Below are 24,209 nucleotides of genomic sequence, written 5' to 3'. Positions count from 1 at the left end.
TCGTAGGGCATAACAGACATCAAAAAACGCCTCTCGAAAGTAGAATCTTCGCTAAAAAATTCTGTAGCTAATGTCACAGTATTATCTGAACTTGAAGCATGCTTCAAGGACATCAAAGGCGATATTTCAGCCTTCTCAGGTAGAAAGTACTCAAAAGTAGTTGAACTCGTTGACTACATTAACAATCAAATGCGAAGAAAAAATTTGGTATTTAAATGCTTGCCTGAGGCTGAAAAAGAGGACTACGAGGCTTCTCAAGTTGTCCTTGCCAACTTTTACAAAGACCACCCTGGTCTCGAGATAACGGATATTGAACGTGCGCATCGGATTGGGTCTCGCAAGCAAGGGCAGCACCGCTCATTAATACGTTATTAATAAAGTTTCTGAACTACAAGACAAATTTCAGTGGTCCGTCTAACCCCTACAAGCCAAAAAAAAAAATCAAAATCCTTCGGTGATTGAAAAGACGAGGATTTTTCTATTAGTGTATAGTTAGCGCGCAAGAAACTTCGTGGTTTTGCTCGAACGAACTGTCAGCCCGGTGAAAGGTTCAAGCTATCGTTTGATAAGTTACGAATAGGCAGGAAAACATATCGGCCCAAATATTCTGCGGAAAACGTCATCGAATGCACCCAACGAGAAGATAACGTTTGATGCAGTGTAACGAACAAAAAAAGGACATCAGAGTACCTCTTTTTTTAATTTCGGCCACAATTTCTGTAGCATTCTTGACGAAAAAATCAACTCGCTTCATTATTTCACGCACGTAGTGCAGACGTCATAATCCGAACCGAAATCATGCTTAACCCCCAAAATTAACAACTGCGAACTACAAATTTCAAAATTCCTTGGTATCTTTCGCAAAGACCGCGTAGGAAAAAAGGGCGGCGGTGTCGTAATAGCCATTAGAAAGCGTATCAAGGTTAAAAAGATACATGGAAATAAGGGCTACAGCGCGAGCACGAAGGTGCTAGAAGAAACGTGAAACGAAAGGCGAGGCAAGGAAAGCAAAGAAGACAACACTTTCCTTTCCTTGCCTCGCGTTTCGTTCCACGTTTCTTCTAGCACCTTCGTGCTCACGCTGCAGCCCTTATTTCCATGAATTCCAACAAACTAGCCCAAATAGCTGTTCTTCGTTAAAAAGATACCTACGGAAATTGTTCATGAAATTGTTTGGGTTGCATGTTTCTTACCAACTGTAACTCAAGTTATTGGAGCATGGTATACGCCGCCCGACTACCTAGAAAAAACGTCTGAAGAACTGCAAAGTGTCTTAGGCCAAGTATAACAGCTCCACTATCGTTTTAGCCGGTGATTTAAACTTCCCAAGTGTACAGTGGTCTTTGAGCTCACATAGCACACGACACATACACAAATGTAGAGATTTCACCGACGTTTTAGAATATTTTCACTCATCTCAAATAATTTAAACACCCACACGCAGTGATGCAATAATTGACCTTTTGCTAACAAGACGCCCTGAACGTGTTACCGTAAAGATATTCTAGAGCACACCAGCGACTATCGTGTTATACATTGTATCTTCAATGCACAACTGTGAAAAAACTCCGACAAAAAAAGGATATTTATGGTTATTCTAGAGCTGACGCTGAAGGCTTTAACTGGGAGCTTTTTGAGTTTGATTTGTTATTCATGGAAAGAAATGAAACTTGTTCTGTGCAAGACAGCTGGATCTCTTTTCGAGATGAACTGTTAAGGCTGCGCAGGAGATACGTTGTGAAAAGATGAATGTATGATACAGGAGACAAGCCATTGTTTACCCAAGAGACTATAGGCGATGCTTGAATAAGTGCTTGTCTAGAAAAGCAACGCGCGAAAAATCCTGCAAAGCTCGATCAGAATACTTCTTGTTCTCGAAAGAATGTGCACGAAAAATTGAGGTGGCAAATACAACTTTCTAAATGAAGATCTATCTCAATTCTCAAATACAGATCCAAAAAATTTTGGAATGTCACTTCTCCAGCATCTTCCAAAGATATACCATTGTTTGGCGCTGAGTGTGGTGTTGAAATTGGTGCAAGTGATGTTGCTGATGGTTTTATTGACTTTTAGCAGTGTACGTAATGAGGGAAAACCCCTGCATGAGTCGAGACAGTTTTCTAACATTTCAACAGTGTTACGGTAACCTGTGACGGTATTGTTAAAGCCATCGAGTGTTTAAAATCGTTTTCTAGTCCAGGTCCTGATGGTATTTGTACAAAGGTACTAAAACTGACAAAAGAAAACACTGCTCTTGTACTTGCACTACTGTTTCAACCATCTCTTAGCACTGGCACAATTGCCGACGACTGGAAATTAGCCCATGTGATACCAATATGCGAAAGTGGGGACAAGAACAAACTAACCAACTACAGGCCCATATTATTAACGTCTGTTGTGTGCAAACTACTTGAATATGTCTTATCGTCCCAAATTATGCAGTATATTACAAGTTTTTTCATTATTTTTTCCAACCAACGTGGTTTTCAACCTGGCCGATCATGCGAATAGCAGCTTTTTGAGTTAACTTTAGAGATAAATCTCAACCTACACGAAGAGACACAATCATATGCCATTTTTAATGATTTCACAAAAGCATTTGACTGCGTGCCCCATAACCACCTACTATACAAACTTAGCTGATTAACATTGATGAAATTCAGCTGGGTCAAAGAATGTTTAAATAACCGACGGCAAGCCGTTGTTATTAATATATTAATGTTCGTTTATCTATTCAACTTGTTGTCTCAGCAGTGCCCCAGAATAACGTTTTAGGACCGGTTCTATTTCTCATTTATATAAATGATACTCATCAAGGTATACATTCACATATCCGGCTATATGCAGTTGACTGCGTTTTGTACCGACCGATAAGACGTAAGGATGACTTTGCTAAGCTACAAGATGACTTGTATACGACTGAAAGATCCTGTTCACAATGTAAAATGGGCGCGAATACTACTAAAACTAAGCTTATGAGATTTAACACCTCCAGCCAAATTACAGAGAAAACATAGATTATTAAATATGAAGCCTTAGAAAACCTAGCAGTTTTTAAATATCTAAGCATTCATCTCTTTTCTGATTTGCCTAGGTAAAATAATGTAAATTTTGTTGTTTCTGCGGCATTCAAAATACTCGGCTTCTTCCGTCGTACACTTCGTCAGGCTAACAGTACCAATAAACTTCTTGCATACACCACCATACCCCGCCCAAAAATTGAGTACGCCTCTTTTTTATGGAGCCCACACCACAAGTATCGTATCAACAAACTGGAATCTTTGCAAAATAAGGCAGCGCGTCTTATTTCTGGTAAATATTTACAGCAATCAAGTATCACAAAAATGAAGTATGAACTTGGTCTCACCTCCTTGCAGACTGGAAAAAAAATATGCCTGTTAGAATTTTTTCATCAGTTTTTTTATTAACCAAGTACGTTCTCTCAAGCGCACATCCTACGCGTAAATATTTTTTTCCGCGTATCAATCACAAATTTAAGGTTAAGCAACTTTTTACACGCTCTAACCTATTGCAGTTTTTATGCTTACAGCGAGCTATCTGAGAATGAAATTGTCTCCCCAGTAACATGACATAACTGACCAGGCAGTATTTAAAAACGCTTTAAACGAGGCGTTTTTAAAAGTACATCTTAGCCTATAAGTATTAGCGTCTTAATACAAAAAATGTGTATTTCAATCATGTTGTCTTGATGCCTGTATATACAAAACAAACAATGTGCGTGTAATTCTTGTATAACGAAAGAAATACAGTACGTTGATATCGATTGATGGAGAAGAGTACTGCTAAGAATTTCTATTTTTCTTTCAGTGTTTCTTTTTTTACCTTATTTTGTTTCTATTGCACTTTACATGAAATTTTATGCTCCTCCCTATGTAACGCCCACGTTTGGCCCTATCGAGTAAATAAATTAAGAAAAAAGAGAGCCAGAGAGCCTGGTGATATTTTAGGCAAATCATTACCATCATTATCAGCCCGACTATGCCCACTGCAAGGAAATGCTTCTTCCATAATTCGTTAATCAACACGGTCTTGGGATGTCTGCTGCCACGTTATACCCGCTAACTTTTTATTCTCTTCTGCCCACCTCAAATTATGTCTCCCCTTCGTGCGTTTGTCTTCTCTGGGAATCCAATAAGTTACCTTTAATGACGAGTGCTTATCCTGCCTGCAGGCTACGTGCCCGACCCGCACCCATTTCTCCTTCTTGGTTTCAACTATCATAACCTTAACCCTGGTCTGTTCCCTGACACATTCTGCTCTATTTTTGTTTCTTCATGTTACACCTATCCCTTTTCTTTTCATCACTCTCTGCGTCGTCCTCAATTTAGGCTTTAGCCTTTTTGTAAGCCTCCAGGTTTGTGCTCTGTAAGTAATAGCAAGATGAAGATCTTATATATACATTCCTTCATCATCAGGGTAAGTGGCAGATCACCATTCATGATCTGAGATTGCTTCCTGAATGCGATCCACCACATCCCTATTCTTCTAGTTATTTCACTCTCATGGTTAAGTTCCACGGTTGCTACTTGTCCTAAGTATAGACATATTATTTTACAACTTCCAGCGTTTGTCCACCTATTGCAAAGCGCTTTTTTCTGCTGAGACTGTTCAACATTACGTAAGTGTTGTGCATATTAATTTTCAGACCTACTCTTCTGCTTTCCGTGTCTATTTCAGTTACTATGAGCTATAATTTGTCTCCTGAGTTACTCTTTAACGCAATGTCATCAGCGAATCACAACTTACTACGACACTCTCTATTAACTCTTATCGCTAGCTCTTCTAAATCTAGGGCCCTGAAAACCTGCTGTAAACACATGGTGAATAGCTTTGGAGAAGTCGTGTCTCTCTGCCTTGTACACTTCTATTTCGGGGTTCTCTCACTTTCTTTATAGAAAACTACGGTGGCTATGTAATCACTGGATATTTCTTCTGTTTGTCCATGCATGGATTGTCAATGCCTTGTGCTAGTTATTAAAACGATATAGATATCAAACAATGACAGATAAAGGTGAATTAAGCGAGAAGTGTCTGTTAACGATGGCGAAATTAACTATGGTAGCTTAAAAATGATTGAACTTGGTATGTCACTGAATAAAACATTTCGAAAGGGGGTCTTGTTTTCATCTAAGCAGCAAGAATTTCAGCGTTAAAGCAGCAATGATTTCTTATTATTTTAATTGATTAATTTGTATTAGCTTGCTACCTTAGCTAGTAATCGGCGCATTCTTATTATTCGAAACTCGTTCACCGGCTAATCGTTTATTAGACGTCATTTCAGGGTACATAATAAGTAAACACTTATTTATTAGGTCCTAACTGTCCAATCACAATATGGTAACAACGCATGCAGTAGTGGAGGTCTGCAAAATCGTCTATTAACTGTTGTTAAATAACGTGAATCTCAATTTACATACGCGGGCCCCTAGTATTTCCGCTTGCAGTGGAAATGCGATTATCGTGGACGGGTTCGAAGAAGCCGATAGACGTAACCACTGTACAATCACAGAGGCTGATATTCGAAAATATCTTAGTAGTACGAAGAGCTTTCCTTTGCTGTGCAAAACAGATGCGAACGAAGACCACTTTTGGTGAAGGCTTCCTTGAACTTCAGGGTAGTGAAGTGGTAGCCTTCTCGAGGACACCAGCACGGATGATTTTACACATCAAAAATGTTTAGACATTGCAGAAAGTTTAACACGAGAGCATTAAAGAGCTCGTTTCATAGAAATTCTGGCGTCCACTTTGGTGACGCCATTGGCGTCGTCGGTTGTGAGCGAAACACCACCACCTTGTTCCTGACCGAAAATTGGAGAACGATGCAAATAAAAAAAATAATAAACATTTATGGGTATTAGTTGGGATCGAACACGGGTTGTTAGCGTGGCAAGTGGGTGTTCTAGCAAGTATTTTGTCGGGTATGTTAACAGTGTCGGGAATGGAAATGCAGCGAAGGCAACTTTAATTATTTACAAACACAAGTGTTCTCTAATAATGCTTCTCAGTACAGCATAAGATACAGCAGTAATATGGCGTGGTACAAGCGTACATTGCCATCGGGCATCAGACTATGTGATTGTCATAATTACTTCAAGTTTTAAAGCCTGTAACAGAATACAAAAGGCACAAACGTTACCATGCCTCTTTCCTTCAAGGCCACTTAGCGGGCACATATCAATTTAGAAAAGATTGCCTGCACAAAGTGTTTGAAGTGTATTGTGGAAAATTGGTTACCCATTTAGAGTATAACGCTCTCCCATGGCTCTCCCATGGGAGAGCATAAAGCCGTCCCGTAGGCAAGATGAATTGAAGAGGAGTACGCACTAGGGACGGGATATCGCTATCGCGTTCAACTGTGAAAGGCGAAGCTTAAGGGCCTCCCAATCTTAATGCGAGCATAGCGGCTGGGGCTAGTTTCTACGCTTTCTAATGCTGGGAAGAGTATGAAAGGTATCGTGCTTACTTCAGCGAAAAAGAATGTTCACGTGTTACCTGAAAGTTACCATAAACGTCTATCCTTGCGCATCTCATCGATGGCACCAAAGAGGCCAAATAAACCTTGCTGCATATCGTGCGTGAAGTTTTATTAGGTGCATTCAGTTTTTCATTCGGTGCGGGTTCCTTGACTATCAGAGCTCCTTTTGTTAAATCCTGCTCTTTGGAGACGAATTCCTGGTGCCCTAATAAACGGCACTATTTGAAGCATTTTTTGTTCGTTCTAGTTGCTTGCCTAAAGGTAAAACGGAAATATAAATTGTTTTATTCAGAAGAATGCCTAGTGTGGGGACACCTTACCATTGTTATGGCGTTTATTAGCCGGCACACAGCGAGTCTACACAATGGCGACAGTAACGGCCAAAAACACGGGGTCTCCGCGCGAGCGGCGTTCTCTTTGGGCAGACCCACTAGAAGGCACATAAGAGTTCGACCCACTTCAGTGTTCGGCGGCTCCTTTACAATTACCCCGAAGTCGAAGAGGGAGCCGCCTGGCGACCTAACAGCTTGTCACTACGAGCGGGTCATAGTAAGCCTTCAGACGCTCCACGTTGACTATGTCGCGCCCGCGGCGGCGCATGTCCGAAGATTGTTCAATTGGCTCGATAAGATAGTTGACCGGAGATGTGCGCTCGATCACACGGTAGGGACCTTCATATTTCGGGAGTAGTTTGGAAGAAAGGCCAGCTACAGAGGTCGGGATTGAGAGCCATACAAGGGAACCAGGAAGGAAGGTGGGCTCAGAAGTGGCGGAGCCATCACGAATACTCTTCTGCCGCTCATGCTCATGCGTCGTAAAAGTCTTGGCAAGCTCGCGACACTCTTCAGCAAGCCTGGCGGTCTCGGAAATAGGTGTACACTCAGATGGATCCGGCGTGTACGGGAGTATCGTGTCGATGGTGTGTGACGGGTGCCTTCCGTACAGCAAAAAGAAAGGTGAAAAACCAGTCGTGCTCTGAGGGGCGGTGTTGTAGGCGTAAGTGACGAAGGGCAGTATGGTATCCCAATTCGTGTGGTTGGCGGCGACGTACATCGACAGCATGTCGCCGAGGGTGCGGTTAAAGCGTTCGGTCAGACCATTCGTCTGCGGGTGGTAAGCAGTAGTTTTGCGATGGACAGAATGGCACTCAGTGAGAATGGCATCGACGACTTCTGACAAGAAGACACGGCCTCGATCGCTGAGAAGCTCCTGGGGTGGACCGTGGCGCAATATAAATCGATGTAGTAGGAAGGACGCAACATCACGCGCAGTAGCCGCAGGGAGAGCGGTGGTTTCGGCGTATCGCGTTAAATGATCTACGGCAACGATGGCCCAGCGGTTGCCAGTGGACGTCAGAGGAAGTGGTCCGTACAAATCGATACCTATGCGCCCAAACGGACGGTCAGGGCAAGGTAGCGGTTGCAGACCGGCTGGTGACATGTGTGCGGACGGTTTGCGGCGTTGGCAAGCGAGACAGGAGCGAACGAACTGCTGGACGTAGCGGTACATCCCGCGCCAGAAGTAGCGTTGTCTAATGCGATGGTAGGTTTTGAATACCCCAGAGTGCGCGCACTGTGGATCACAATGGAAGGATTCACATATCTCCGACCGCAGACTGCGGGGTATCACGAGTAGCCACTGCCGGCCATCGGCGTCGTAATTGCGTCGGTGTAGGAGGCCGTCACGAATGGCGAAATGGTGAGCTCGACGACGCAAGGCACGCGTGGATGGCGTTGCGGACGGATCAGAGAGCAAGTCGATCAGTTGGGCGATCCAATTATCCTTTCGCTGTTCGGTAGCGATGATGTCAACATCAATGGCCGAAACAACAACCGAGGATACTGAGCAGAGCACGTTAGCTTCAGGCAGAGGGGAGCGCGAGAGGGCGTCGGCGTCAGCATGCTGGCGTTCGTTGCGGTAGAGGACGCGGATGTCGTTGTCTTGTAAGCGAAGAGCCCAACGGGCGAGGCGGCCTGAGGGATCCTTCAATGATGACAGCCAGCATAGTGCATGATGGTCAGTGACGACATCGAATGGGCGACCATACAAATAAGGTCGAAACTTTGTAAGAGCCCAGACGATTGCTAGGCACTCTTTTTCCGTGACGGTGTAGTTTGTCTCGGCTCTTGTGAGCGTACGGCTTGCATATGCCACAACATAATCAGGGAACCCGGGTTTGCGCTGCGCCAGGACAGCGCCGAGGCCTACACCACTGGCGTCCGTGTGCCCTTCTGTTGGGGCCGTAGGGTCATAGTGGCGGAGAATGGGAGGAGACGTCAACAAGTGGCGGAGCTTCAAGAACGCGTTGTCGCACTCTGACGACCACGAATTGAGGGGCCCGTTACTTCCGAGGAGCTTCGTCAGCGGTGATATAATCGTGGCGAAGTTTCGTATAAAGCGTCGGAAGTATGAGCACAGGCCCACGAAACTACGCAGTTCTTTGACGGACGCAGGTTTTGGGAATTCGGCCACGGCCCGAAGCTTGGCTGGGTCAGGAAGAATGCCATCCTTGGACACGACGTACCCTTGGATGGTGAGTTGGCGTGCTGCAAAGCGGCACTTCTTCAGATTTAGTTGCAAGCCGGCATTGCTCAGACGTGCGAAAACTTCTTTTAGACGTTGGAGATGGGTGGAGAAATCTGGAGCGAAGACAACAACGTCATCGAGGTAACACAAGCACGTGTGCCATTTCAAGTTGCGCAGTACGGTGTCCATCATGCGCTCAAATGTCGCAGGTGCATTACACAGACCAAACGGCATGACGTTGAATTCGTACAAGCCGTCGGGTGTGATGAAGGCAGTCTTCGGTCGAGCGTCATCAGCCAGGGGTACTTGCCAGTACCCCGAGCGCAGATCAAGAGAAGAAAAAAATTCGCCTCCGTGAAGGCTGTCAATTGCGTCGTCGATGCGCGGCAGTGGGTAGACATCCTTGCGAGTGATCTTATTGAGCCGTCTGTAGTCCACACAGAACCGCACAGAACCATCTTTCTTCGCAACAAGAACAACAGGAGACGCCCATGGACTGTCCGAGGGCCGAATGACGTCGCGTCGGAGCATATCGTCAACCTGCTCGTTAATTTGCCGGCGTTCAGCAGGCGACACGCGGTATGGACGTTGCCGTAATGGTGGATGGGCACCAGTGTCAATACGATGCGTAACAGTGGACGCGCGACCGAGAGAACTTCGCCCGACATCGAAAGAAGAACGATATTCTTGCAACAGGTCTAGAAGCTGGGAACGCTGCACTGACGTAAGGTTGTCATCAATGAATGGGCCAAATACATCAGGAGATGATGAGTCAGAAGTAGAAACAGCACTGATGGTACGTGAATCGGGACAACGCGAGTCTTCGGGTACGTCCAGGACTTGTGCGTCGTCGACTGCTTCCACTCTGCCGAGACATTCCCCTTGAACCAAGGTAACAGTGTACGGGGATGGGTTGGTCACAAAAATAGCGGCGTTGCCTTGGGTGATTTGCACGGTCGCGAAAGGTACTAGCAACCCTTTCCTCCTGGAAGCACGGTAGGATGGCGAAACAAGTGCAATTGTGTCGGAGAGACCGGTGCAGTAGACCGATACGCCCATCGCCGAGCTTGGAGGCACTATAGTATCGTCTTTCACAAGAATCTTGTTCAGTGTCGAGGGACCGTCTTCTGGCGTCAAATGCGAGAAGGGCGAGAGTTCAATTTCGGCGGCGGCACAATGAATGACGGCGTCGTTGCGGGAGAGAAAATCCCATCCCAAGATGACATCATGAGAGCATGCAGGAATGATGATGAATTGGGCGACATACAGAACGTCCTGAACGACAACGCGAGCTGTGCAGCCTGCTGTAGGATTAATACGATGTGAGCTAGCGGTACGAAGGGACAGTCCAGAAATCGGCGTCGTCACTTTTCGAAGCAAGCGGCAAAGGTTTTCGCTCATAACTGATACCGCAGCTCCAGTGTCAATAAGAGCAGATGCATGAACACCGTCCACAAGCACGTCAATGACATTAGATGGGCGGCTCTGAGGGCTTTCACAATGCGATAGCGTCGCAGTCCTTGCCTCTGGGACTGCGACGACTAGTTTTCCCGCTCATGAGCAGAAGAACTTGGCCGCATGGGGGACAGAGACCGACGTCGTGGAGACGGCGACCTTCGAGCAGACGGACCTGGGCGAGACAGTGGCACAGACGGCAGTTCCTCGTTATACGAACGGCTAAGGTGGCCAGCAACAGGAGAAGTGGGAGCCGGCTGTAGTCGAGAGCAATAACGGGCTACGTGACCGGCGTAACCGCAAGCAAAGCAGATGGGCCGGTTGTCGGGTGTGCGCCATCGGTTTGCCGGGGTGGGTCTCGCCCGGAACGGTGTCTGGAAAGGCTGCATGGTGGGCTGAAAATGAGGCTGAGGGGTTGCGCCAACATATGCAGCCGGCATACCCGCTGCAAAGGACGGAGGTCGTGCGGCAGCTTCGGCGTAAGTCACTGGTGCAGGCGCTTGAACGACTGGAGGCGGCCTTGCGACCACTTGGGCGTAACTTGGGGGTGCAGGGGCCGGAAGTTGTTGTGGGTGGTACGCAGGCATGACCTCCGCTATTTCCTGCTCAATCGCTCGGCGGATGGGTGGAAGAATGGTAGGGGCCGATTGTTGAGCAGCCGGTGGGTGGGCAAAGGGCAGGAGACAGAACTGCCGCGCGATTTCCTCACGTATGAAGGACTTGAGATCTGCCAGCAGTGCCACCTGATCACAGCTCGCTTCCAAGCCTGCAAGCCCTGCATCTCGTGATGTGGAGCGACGGGTCATCGAACGCTGCCGGCGGAGCTCCTCGTAGCTCTGGCACAGCGCGATGACCTCAGCTACTGTGCCTGGGTTTTTGGCAAGCAGCATCGTGAAGGCATCATCGTCAATGCCCTTCATGACGTTCCGGATCTTGTCTGATTCGGACATGCTGTCGTTCAACTTCTTGCACAAGTCCAGGACATCTTCAATGTAACTGGTGAATGACTCACCGGCCTGCTGAGCGCGTTCGCGTAAGCGCTGCTCGGCTTGCAGCTTGCGAACGGCAGGGCGGCCAAAAACGTTGGTGATAGCAGTCTTGAAACCGGACCAGGTTGCAAACTCGGACGCGTGGTTGGTGTACCACAAACTTGCAACGCCCGCAAGGTAGAACACCAAGTTTGTCAACTTGCCGTCCTCGTCCCATTTGTTGGGGACGCTCACGCGCTCGTAAATGGCGAGCCAGTCCTCCACGTCAGTGCCATCGGCGCCCGTGAAGATGGGTGGATCGCGGATCCTGGGGACACCGGGACATGGGGGTGGCATGGGAGGAGGCGTTTGCTGAGAGGCGTCGTGGGACATGGTAGATTGCAGCGTACGTGAGCGTAGTTCCAAGGGCATCGAAGGGGATCGTAGCACCTCCACCAATTTGTTATGGCGTTTATTAGCTGGCACACAGCGAGTCTACACAATGGCGACAGTAACGGCCAAAAACACGGGGTCTCCGCGCGAGCGGCGTTCTCTTTGGGCAGACCCACTAGAAGGCACATAAGAGTTCGACCCACTTCAGTGTTCGGCGGCTTCTTTACACCATATTCAAATTAAGCAGGTCAAGTCTTAGCAAGATTTAGCATGGAGATTCAGCACGGAGGAATTAAATCAAAACTAGTCGTATATAGCTATAACCAAGCAGGTGTAGCTCGTGAGAAGTTTCATACACACATCTACCGTCAGACGCTGCGAGCGCTGACGAGTGCGGACGCCTCACGTCAACTCCTGACTGGGGTTTGCAAGTGCTAAGGATGTCCCTGTGCGTTCTACGTCAGGGGCGTCCGTCAGTTGGAGTCAAGGTGCCCATCGCGTCTTGGATGCCTTCGAAGGCACTTGTCTTCGACGTTGTTGTCCCTACGGGGAGTAGTGCTGAGACCGTCGTTGATGTGACGACCTGAATAGTCGGCCTCACCAGAGAACTCAAAACACCCAAGTCACCGTGATGAGCATGGCCTCCTTTTCTCTAATCGTCCATGCGGGCTGCCTGGTGATTGGCGGCGAGCGTGTTCAAGTCGTCCCCGTTGGCCCTCAAGTGACCAACGTCGCCTGCCTGTTCCTGCCATCGTTTGTCTCAAACGAAGCTCTTCTCCAAGCGCTATCATCATATGGCAAGGTGCTCACTGTCACCAGTGGTTCGATGAGCGGGCGACGCGGCGTACTCACTGGAACGCGGTTTGTGCGCTTCGAAAGACGCATCGCACTGCCCTGCAAACGGGAGGAGACGCGTCATAGACGCCACCGGGAGCGCCCACGTTTCGCAATTGCTCCGGCAAAACTCCTGTTTCTGCCTCTTTAAGTCATTCAATGGAAACTTGAACAAATCTGAAGCTTTCTACGGAATAGACCGCATCATCTGAAGTGATTTTAAGTGAGTGCTTTGCAGTTCGCATCCACGAAGATCGACTTTTTTAGCAGCGTTCGACTACCTCGGTGAGCCTACCGGCTAGGCCTTCTGGCTAGGCCTATCAACATGGCCATCCCCGAAACAGAGGGAGAGGAGCTTCCCTCCGCCGAAGCTCTTGACGATGATGAAGGCAGCTGGCGTCAAGTGTATGCCAGGGCCAGAAAGCCCGCTTCATCTCCGAAGAAATTGACGCCTGCCATCAACACTTCACAAGAAGAGTCACAGAAAGCTGTCCCATCGACTCGTCGCAGTGCCCCCAGACCCCCTCCACTTCCAGCGGACGACTACAAAATAGTCCTGAGAATACGTGGAGGCCTCAACTGTGGTGACACTCCACTTCCCAAGCTCATACATTCCGTCCTAAAAGCGGCAGCACCCAAAGCTCCCTACATGACCAATGCCGCATCAACTCTGTAAGCAACATTCTTCTCATAAGCACACCGTACTCGGCAAACCGAAGCATACCACCGTATCGAATCTATCAAGATGTACGAGCGCAGCTTTGAAGTGGTCCCCCACATTACCGATCCATCGAATACCTGTCGAGGGATCATCCGTAATATTCCTATGGAACACACATCTGAAATCATCTTGTCAAGTCTTTTGGGCTATGACACACTAGGCATCATCCTGACTGGACGTTGCATGGGTTCCACAACGTCCATCTTGGTCACCTTCAGAGGTACGCCTTTCTACATAGGTTATAAGGGTGGCATCACCAGATGCGTACCCTATCATCGTAAGACGGAAGCCTGTTCTCTCTGCCGCAAGCTTGGCCACAGACCAGACGTATGCCCAGTCGCCCCTCAGACTTTGTGTCCAATGTGTGGTATTCCGAACCCACTCCTTGATCACGAATGTAAACCTAAGCGTGCGGTGTGCAACAGTGACCACCCCACCGGCTCGCCCCAGAGCCCACAGCTCTACAAGCCCTAACCAAATCACGCACCCTCAACTTTCTAGCAAGATGCAGCTCCATTCCTCGACTCAAGCCCATTTTTCAAGAACGCCCCTAGAGGACGCTGACCCAGTATCACAAGACAGCAAAGTCGAAAAAGTCGCAACAGCAGCCGAAGCCACAACAAAAGCATTCATCAAGACCCCAGTCCTCGGACTGGCCCTGGACACGAGGTGAGCTGGGCTGATGTAGCCTCCCCTGTAAGCTCCATTCAAAAGCAGCTCAAACTATTGCAGGATGAGATGGCTACATCGAGGGCAGAAAATTCAAAGCTACACCTAGAGCTTCAGTCCTTCAAATAATCATCTACCTCCCCACACCTCCTCGCCTCATCTTTCACCCCTACACCTATCTCACCAGCATCAGCTCCTCTCTCAACCACCCCTATAGCTAGGCACCCCGCTCAACCACCTGCGCAAAAACTCAAAAACAAACGTCTCGACTCCCACATTGTCATTCAATGAGCCAGTAGAGCCAGTCGAAGCGAAACTAGAGAAGGTTGACAAAGAGAAACAAAAGGTAACCAAACTTGATGAAAAACTAGACAATTTTATTACCTTCTCCACAGCTTCCTTGCAGAAGCTACATGAGTCCGTGGCCTCGATACAACAAGCCATGTTACCGATGCAACAAACCCTACATAGAGTCACGCAGTGGATCGACATGGTCCACGCTAAGCATCCAGAGCTTGACCCACCTAAGCCAAATCAACCTAGCGAAAATGGCTCCTCGTAACCATACTGAACTTTGCGTATGGCAATGGAACTTCAGGGGGTTTAGCCGAAAAAAGGCAAACCTCCTGCAGTACATCAACTCATAAACTACCCCTCCCCCAATCATTGCGCTACAAAAATCAAATGGAGTAGTGCAGCTGCCAGGTTTTAGAACGCATCAAAACCCGGCTGATACTAAACCAAACACTGCTGTCTTAACTCAGAAGTACCTACTGTTACCTATTCAAAATTTGCTGACATTGACATTCAGCACGACTTTGTCCAAATACTACCTGATAAACTTAACTCACCATTCTCATACAATCTCAACGTACATAGTAGACCACAAGAGCAAAGGCACCACTTCGATTCCCTTTTTGCCCAACCTACATCCTCGGCAGGCAAACACACCCTCCTCATAGTAGGGGATTTAGAGGCATCCCACCCAGCGTGGGATTACACCGCATCTACACAGAAAGGTAGAGCCCTCTGGTCCCATATTCAGGCACATTGTTTTACACTGCACAACGACCCGGATGAGCCTACTCATTTGGGGAGCAGTGTGAACAAAGATACATCCCCCGATCTTACCCTCACTCACAATGCCCCCACAATGGTTTGGACTAACACCCAAACTAATCTTTTCAGTGATCATTACATTATTAGCATTACTTTACAACTAAAACACAGACCCATTGCACCTAAACCACTGATGCTCACAGAATGGGACAAATTTAGAGAGACCCGCAACAGCACCGCTCCCTCACGCATTTCAGACCTTACCGAGTGGACTCAATAGCTTCAAAAAGATGTTCAAATTCACACGAAAACTCTACCCCCAGACACCCCGATAACTGCTCTCGACTCCAAGCTTCTCCATATGTGCGAAGCAAAACAGTCACTTCTGCGACGGTGGAAACACCAGCGCCACAACAGGAAAATCCGCATTAGGATAGCGAAGCTAGACCAACAAATCGAGCGATACACGACTCCATTGGCGGCGCAACAATGGGGTCAGCTTTGTGAAAGAATGCATGAACACCTCAGTCATAAACGAACGTGGCAACTTCTTAGACATCTGCTAGACCCCAGCACCTCTCGCGCATGACATTTTCACGCTATCACTAAACTGTTACACAAGCACAGTGACCATTTAGGACAGCTCTTGGATAACCTCCGCACGTTGCATTTACCTGAATTACTTAAGGATTCTATGCCATCTTACACAGGTAAACCTAATGAGTCATTAGATGCGCCGATAACGGAAGCGGAAGTTAGGCACGCCCTCGCAACACTCCGTACCACGTCGGCTTCAGGCCCCGACCGCGTTAACAGCAAATTACTTAGACATCTTCACCCTATTTCTATAAAAGCTTTGACTGAGTACTCTAACGACTGTTTTGACACGGGCACTCTTCCACCTTCGTGGAAAGATGCCAGAGTCATATTTATACCTAAACCGAACAAAGCTCTCTTAGAAGAAAATCTGAGGCCCATTTCCTTACATCGTGTCTCGGAAAGACTGTGAAGCATGTTGTGCTTGCACGCCTCCCGAGACACGTGGAGTATATTGGATACTGCCTCAAGAAATGATTGTTTTTAGACCCTCATTTTCAGCGCGAGACGCGATGCTTTGTTTTCAACACGACATCATAACTCCTAACCAGAGCGAGGATATTCAGGCAATCCTTGGTCAGGACATACATGGAGCATTCAATAACGTAGCCCACTCAGCTATATACGCTGGCCTCAACTGCATTTCTTCTGGCGCTAAAATCTACTCTTACATCAAAAGCTTTCTCACAAACCGCCCAGCTACATTAACATTAGGACAACAACATTCCTCACCCTATACACTAGGCAGCTTCGGAACACCTCAAGGGTCAGTGCTCTCTCCAATCTTTTTTAACCTGGCTATGCTACCTATACCCAACGCTCTTCAACGTATCCCTGACTTGAACTTCTCCATCTATGCCAGTGATATCACCTTATGGGTGAAAGGAGGCTCAGATGGACACATTCAAGACACCCTACAAACAGCTGTAGATATAATAGCAGCACTTACATCTCAGATGAATCTCTATTGTACCCCAACTAAATCAGAGTTGCTCCTCCTACCAACTCAGCGTCGGAACAAACACGTTCCAATGATCGAAGTTCACATGAATGGGTGCCTCATTCCTAGATTATCACGCATTCGTGTGCTAGGTTTATTTATCCAAAACAACCGACTTATTACGTACACACTCCAAGCTTTGTGCAATACTATTGAAAACACCCTAAGAATGATAAGAAGAATCTCAGGGAAAAATGGAGGGCTCTGAGAGTCAGAGTTACTTCGTGTAATACAAGTTTTTGTGATTAGTAAAATCACTAATACCCTCCCTTACCTTCACCTTAAATTAGCAGAGGAGGAATCGGTCAACACCCTCTTCCGCAGAGTTTACAAATACGCGCTAGGCATTGCAATCAATATCTCTAACACACTACTCCACCAGACAGGAGTCATAAATACCCTATGTGAAATCCGTGAAGCCCATTTAAGAGCTCAATACGCAAGGCTTGCGACCACTAGCGCAGGTCGCCACATTTTATCGTCTACCCGAATTAACTTCACCTCACTCACCAATGCTGAATACAACATTCACCAAAACATACACAAACAATTACTCATACTGCCCTTTCCTAAAAACATGGATCCAACATATCACACTAAGCATAGAATCCAAAGAGTAAAAGCTCTTCGAAAAAAATTGCATGGAGCCAATGACGTGTTTATTGTCGATGCGCCAGAATACCCATCCTCCTCATACTATGCCCTATCCGCTGTCGATTATAACAGCAAGGTGCTCACAACGGCATTTATCACTGTCAACTCTTCGGAGGAGGCAGAGGATGCTGCCATCGCTTTAGGTCTAGCCATCCCCAATATCACTATGATTGTAAGTGACTCCAATACAGCCATACGCAACTTTAGCGCAGGTCGCATCTCATCAACTGCCCTTTCAATTCTTAAGAAACATCCTCCGACGCAAGACGTTGCTTTCATATGGACGCCCGCGCATGCGGGGTTGAATGGCAATGAGGTGGCTCATACCTGTGCTTGAGGAATGACCGGCCTAGCACAGGCGTCTGATGGCGCCTTAGACCACGCGGCATTTTTTCAGCGCGAGAGATCGTCTTTTGACCTTCCACGATATAACAAATCGCTACCGCCTACAGCGCACTATATACCCCACCCTCACATCATGGAGCTCCGCGCTACCATGAAATACTATGACGCCACTTACAGACCCGTACGTTTCCTACCCCATATTTTCGCCATCTTATACCCCCTGCGATATACCCCTTCCCTTTGTGCATTTTCTGTCAACAAACAGCCAACCTAGATAATATCATGTTGGGGTGTACTCGAAACCCATGATCCGATTCTCTACACATTAATAGTAAGGAGCAGTGGGAGGCTGCTATGTGCAGCTCGGCGAGCGAGGTCCAGGACCAGATCTTGGATCAGGCCAAGAGGGTAGCGGAGACCTACGCTGGGTAGGCTCCTCTGACACTCCACCAACGCACCTTTCCCTCTTGGGATGAATAAAGTTTTTCTCCTCCTCCTAACAAACAGCGTCGGCATCTATTCTCTGGCGCCACTTGATGCTCAGCGCACAAATGACCCCAGTTCTCTGGCTGCTGTTGTTGGAGTTGACCCTACGATCTCTGTTATTTCGGAAAACAGTGCCGAAAATACCACAGCCTTTTCTATTGCTGCTGCTCCAACCACTTCGACATCGCGTTGTACACGTAAAAAAATCGCCCACAAAAAGATGCCTACACCGGCCTGCCAAGACGTGAACAGTGTTTCCAGCATCAAGGATGTGGATCCAAGCTTGCCGGCGGCTAAGTCCCTACCTCCACAGGACACGTCTTCGGAAGACGGCTTCAGCCTGGGACTGGATAGTAGCATCGGGCTGTCTAGCCTTGCCGATTTCGACGTCGACATGGGAGCTCAACGTGAAACCAAGCGAGCACACACTTCCAGCTTTTGCTGTGATGAACGCAGTGACTGCCGTGGTAAACCCCAGTGGTCAAAAAACTCAACCCTCTTCTGCAGGGTCCCTCCTGGACACTTTCCAGGTCACCATCCCCTGGACTCTTGCCAAGACACCGTCAAGAACTGTGCGTCCAGGTTAGTCTTTACTTTTCAATATGGCTACTACACTGCATAATATTTCATTGAACGTTCAGGGTTTTCGTAGTCCGGCAAAGAAGGCTGAAGTGATTTAGTGTCGCCCGTGCTGCAAATTGTGATGTTTTGTGCCTCCAGGAAAGAAATTTCTTCTCGCTATCTGACGTGCTTGCTTTTCAACGAAAGTTCAACCTAGATTGTTAATAAATGCGAAGCATTTCTTAGCGAGCTTCGGTGACTTTGAGCGTATCTATCTATCTATCTATCTATCTATCTATCTATCTATCTATCTATCTATCTATCTATCTATCTATCTATCTATCTATCTATCTATCTATCTATCTATCTATCTATCTATCTATCTATCTATCTATCTATCTATCTATCCATCAAAGGAAACGGTACTTTATGAAGTTGATCCACGCAGAACATTTTCCATAGTGACACACCTCCCACGACACCTAGAGACATTCATCCACTGACTTTGATTGGAAGTAGCATACACAAACAGCTTTCTGCACAAGATACATCGATCCAACTCACCGGAATGCTATTGTGGTCATGCAGAAGAAAATGTTCGCCATATATTTTGGAGTGCGTTAAATACGCGAATGAAAGAGAAAAAATAAAGAACAAATTAGCAAGTTTGGACACTCGGCCCCTCACAATAAAGAAACTACTTGGACCATGGCTTGAGATGCATCTCCAGAAAAAGGCAATAATCTTCCTGACAGACTTTTTAGTGGAGACCGGACTGGACAAGCGCCTATGACTGACAGCCAGAGAAGGATATGATATAAAATGTGGTCATGTATATACTGACATTAGATTAGTATGGTGTGCGTGTAAGTAGTTTATGACTGTGTGAACTGCGTGAAGAAAACTGTGTATTGGCATGATATTTGAACTGGTTTTCAGTGTGTTATTATGTGTATTTATTTTTCGTATTTTTAATTTTTGTGTACCGTTCTGTATTATTTTATTTTTCGCTGCAGAACTTTGTGGTATGGAGTAGCCGAGGCAATAGGCACCTCAACCTCTCTACAGCAAAACAGTTAAAACAGAACAGCGAAGGAACTAGCACAAACAAAATATGAATACGACATTGCTTGAAGTCCACCTTGAAGTCAACCAGAAGAGTTTCAGAGCGTTGTTTCGTTTCTTGAGAGTGGAAAAACTTATACACAGATCATCACCGGCTACACCATATAATAAGTCAGGTGTTTATGAAAAGAATCTTGAAACTACTTCAAACAATTGTTGCTACGATCTTTTGTTACATACTGGACATCTCTCTTGTACTTTGACAACATTAAGAAGTGAGAGTATTGAAACAGGAGTGAGCATTTTTTTAATAAATGACCATTCATACCTTTGGAACCGGAAGGAAGCGTGTGAATATTACAGGAGCATTTGCGACAAAACCAGGTATTATGTTTTGATTAAAAAACACATCAACACTTCCATTAGTTGGTGACAAATGATATTAATTGTCTAAGTTTGCGTGGCACTCTTTTTCTGCACTTCACCCACTGACCCTAATCTACAGTTATCATCTGGCTATTGTAATTCCGCTAAAACGTTTACCAGAGTCAGTGTCTTCCGCAAGCAAAAGATGCTCTTCTTGGATCACATCGCATTATAAAGGGGATAGAGACAGTTTTCTCTTCACTCATCATAAGTTCAAGTGATCACAAACTAGCACGCTCCACACGCTCTAGGCGTGGTCCAACCTCCTAGGGGCTTCTTGAGGATGTAATGATCCCTCAACTGGTTATTCGACCTCCATCCGGACTTCATCAACGTGTAGCGCCGCTTCTTTGTCACCTTTGGTTGGGGTTTGCCTTCGCAAAAGCATATAATACTCTCATTAGAGTGACCGACAGTGCGGTATGCGACGTCTGCGGCCCCGAAGGCATCGACTCTCTGCTATGCCATTGACTTCGATTTGCTTCTGAAAGACAAAAGCTTTCGGACACATTGCGACAATCGGACAATCAGCCGCTATCCGTGCAGATGCTGATGGGCCACCATCCTCATCTTTTGTCGGCTCAAAAGGTAGACAAAGCCCTCTTGCGTTTTTAGAGGACTACGGACCTATGTGGAAGTCTTTACGTTTTGTGTAGCGTACGGCCATCACAAACCACAGAGATGGAGACCAGCTCCAAGCTGTCCAGAGGTAAAGTGTGGGATCGGGCTAGTTGGTAATGCATTATTGAACTTCTCAGCGCAAAAACTTCCGACAAGTAACACAAAAGACGAGGACGAGCGCAGAGGGCCTGTTCAGAGGGCCTGTGAACGAGCGAAGAGGTACGGGCTTCATGTTCTGACTAAGACTAGCCAGCGGCCGTGTAGAGACATACCTAGTAGGTTCTCTGTATGGCCTCTCTGGAACTAAGTAAAGTGGTTTGTTTCTCAGTATGCCTGTCGCCAGCAGGATTAGGACACAATGAGAACAGAAATTCAGGTCACATGCAGCCTTTCCTCAGAATAGAGATCTTTTTACTTGCGCAGCTGCCATCGTGTGGAAGGGAGATAAAGTTTGTTGAACAGCCCAGTTTGGGTTTTCACCGTTTCTCAAATATGAAGGCACGTCTATTCTTAGAGCAATTTTTTGAATTTTCATGCAACATATCAGAAATGTACGGGGTTTAGATACAAGAGTACCACGACAGTATCCCACAAATTCAGTATCTGCGTTTCTGTATGCAGCGTCATTTGAAAATTGCATTGGTATGTCAAAGGTGAAATATATTGGTGAAGCATCGATTATATAGCGATACTGTGCAGGACATGGGTAATTCATAACATTTTTTGTCGAGACAAGCAGAGATATTTCCTAATTGACTAAAGAAAAGGCACAGAGCTCGCGCATGTAAGTGAGTGACAATGCGTATGTACAGTATATACAATGTGTGTTCAGCCCTTGAGCCGCTGCTTCCCGCACTCTCAAGTCCGACGTAGCCACTCGTTGTTGGAGTTGCCGTTGTGCCGATGCCGCGAGCTCTTGCCTCTCGGTTAGCCTACTGGCTGCGTTGTCATTGCCTATCTCACGGGAGAGCGTATTCGCCTTCGTTTTTATTCGCGGCGGAAAGAGAATATGTGGTCTGAAACGTGCTTATTCCTCATCGCCATCACTTTTAACACCATCTACGTAGACCGTGATCACGAAGAACAGGCAAGCATATACCATAAGGTGCTTCGCCCCCAAAACGTCACCACCCAGGATCCCCGGTCATGTTCACCTGTGCGGCTGGTTGAAAAGCGAGCCTATCACAATCAGCATACCCAGCGGCATTACCACAGGACTGCAGCTAGAACTGCTTGCCGCGGCTCTCAGCTAGCGATTCCCGCTAGACAGCCCCCTTTCCCGGCGACGGCTTCTGGTGGCACCGCACAGGTGTAAAGATTTTTCACGCTGCGCCGCCGACTGAGCGCACGAGAGTACCCTCAAGCACTTTCTGTGGAAATGACATCGTCTCACCCCATGTGGCCGCGCCAGACTTTACAGTCGATCGTTTAGGTTGCAGAGCTAGATAAGTTTGCTTTTATTTGCTGCCTGTGCTCGTTTTCTTGATGCCGCTTTTTGGAAGGAAAAAATAAAGCTGGCTTAAAAAACTCGACTTGCAGTGCAAGCTGTAGGAAAAACGAGAGAAAAGACCGGAAAGAGCGCACAAAGAGCTGACCAATGCGGATATTTTATTATTATTATTATTAATATTATTATTATTATTATTATTATTATTATTATTATTATTATTATTATTATTAATATTATTATTATTATTATTATTATTAGGCAATTACTCTGCATCCTTCATTCACGGCTCCATGTTCCCTAACTTTCTGTTCCCCTACTGCTTCCATTTTCATTTTGGGACCATCGCCACGCGGTTAATTACGGGCAATATAGGGCTTCCATTTATTGAAAGGCAGCCAGCTCCAGTTAAGCGCTCCCTGACAGGACCTAATAGACGTTCACACGCTTCGGGACGCCGACGCAAGCTTTTGCTTCCACCATGATTGGTTCCACCAGACTGACGCAATTTCTCCACACAGAAGGGAATAGGCACTTTGCGCAAGACCAGATGGAATTGGTGAGGCGCGATGGCGTAATTTTCTCAGCTTAAGTGAAAAGTCAAATGTTCTTAGCAATCCCTCTGAAGGCGCGTTCACGCTTTCAGTGACAGTTAGTGAGACAAAGAAATGTAGATCGGTAACCTATTTATAGCTTATACGCTTCAAGAGCATGCTTTCAGTAAATGTGTACTGGCGGGTACACTCTAAAATTGAGAGTGTTGGCCACTCTATTTGGGAGAGTTTTTTTTCCCATATTTCACTCGCTTCTCTAGAGTCAATCGCATCTTGTTGAGGCAGAGTAAAGTGATCCCCCAGAATGAGTCAAAGCACTTCCCTCAACAGCGTAACATAATGCAGCCCGAAGCAGAGTAGCATGACCCCACTCAAGAGAGTAGCAGTGCATCTCACTAAAAAAAAAAAGTAGCAGAACTTGGGTCAAAATCTCGATTTTCGACAGTTTAAGATGGATTTTCTAACACGCTAATAGTAAGGATGGCAAAATAGCAGCACTACGACAAAAAAGGAACATGTTAAATATTAAAAAAACCAAGTGGGACTCAAACCTTCGACCTGTAGACACACTACGAATTGCGAACCCGACATGGTATAACCATTACACTGCACTGAAACACGGTACATTGGAGTATACTTATTTAAGGCCATAAGTAATGTTGCTGATATTTGAGTATTTGCTTGTTTATAAGTGCAGATCTCAGTGTCTCTGCGGTTCTTATAGGCAGGTGGACTGTAGCCAACGTGTTTAATGTGTTTGTGTTGTGCTTCGTGAGATCAGAACGTCTATCCGATACGTTTTTTGCAGTAGAAAAATGAATATTAGCGCAAACAACTATATGAACGGCACTTGTATCGACTCGCTAAGTTGTTAGTAATTTCTGCGTACAAAACATGGCGCTTCTGAAGTGTACACCAAACAATTTACTTTTTCCCCACCCCCGCTGTGGACGGCTGCGTTTCGCAGCTCCAACGTACCTCTAAGATCAACTGTGGGTCATCCTGCAAGTCCGCAAGGCGGCGAGGAGGCAGTGTCTTCGGTCCTCCTCGCGGACTGCTACGCCTAGGCTGCGAATTCGCGGAGTTATTAATAAAGTTGTTACCACCAGCAACAACCAATGGAATACTGCCAAATATTCTTGTCGATGCGAATAGCACAATCACTACACCGCGACAATTTATCACCGTACGTGAAAACGCCCCCATCGTTTAAACGAGTAATATTCCTAAACGCGTCTTAGAGCTGTTGGGTAGTTAATGCGCCATTCGGAATCAGTTCTGGAGGCCAAGAGTTGAAGTCGCATTCCAAAATAAAAACAGAAAGTGTAACGT

At 46.5% G+C, this 24,209-nt stretch overlaps 1 long non-coding RNA gene across 1 annotated transcript in view; it reads left to right on the top strand.

Moving 5' to 3' along the window:
- The window catches only part of LOC142769017 (uncharacterized), a 61,966-nt gene that overhangs the window by 640 nt on the left and 37,117 nt on the right, over nt 1–24,209 (top strand). The gene's annotated exons all lie outside the window — the stretch shown is intronic.

The sequence above is a fragment of the Rhipicephalus microplus genome, chromosome 1, assembly GCF_043290135.1.
Source record: "Rhipicephalus microplus isolate Deutch F79 chromosome 1, USDA_Rmic, whole genome shotgun sequence".
Taxonomy (NCBI): domain Eukaryota; kingdom Metazoa; phylum Arthropoda; class Arachnida; order Ixodida; family Ixodidae; genus Rhipicephalus; species Rhipicephalus microplus.
The sequence above is the reverse complement of the archived record's forward strand: the minus strand, read 5'-3'. Positions and strand labels throughout refer to the sequence as shown.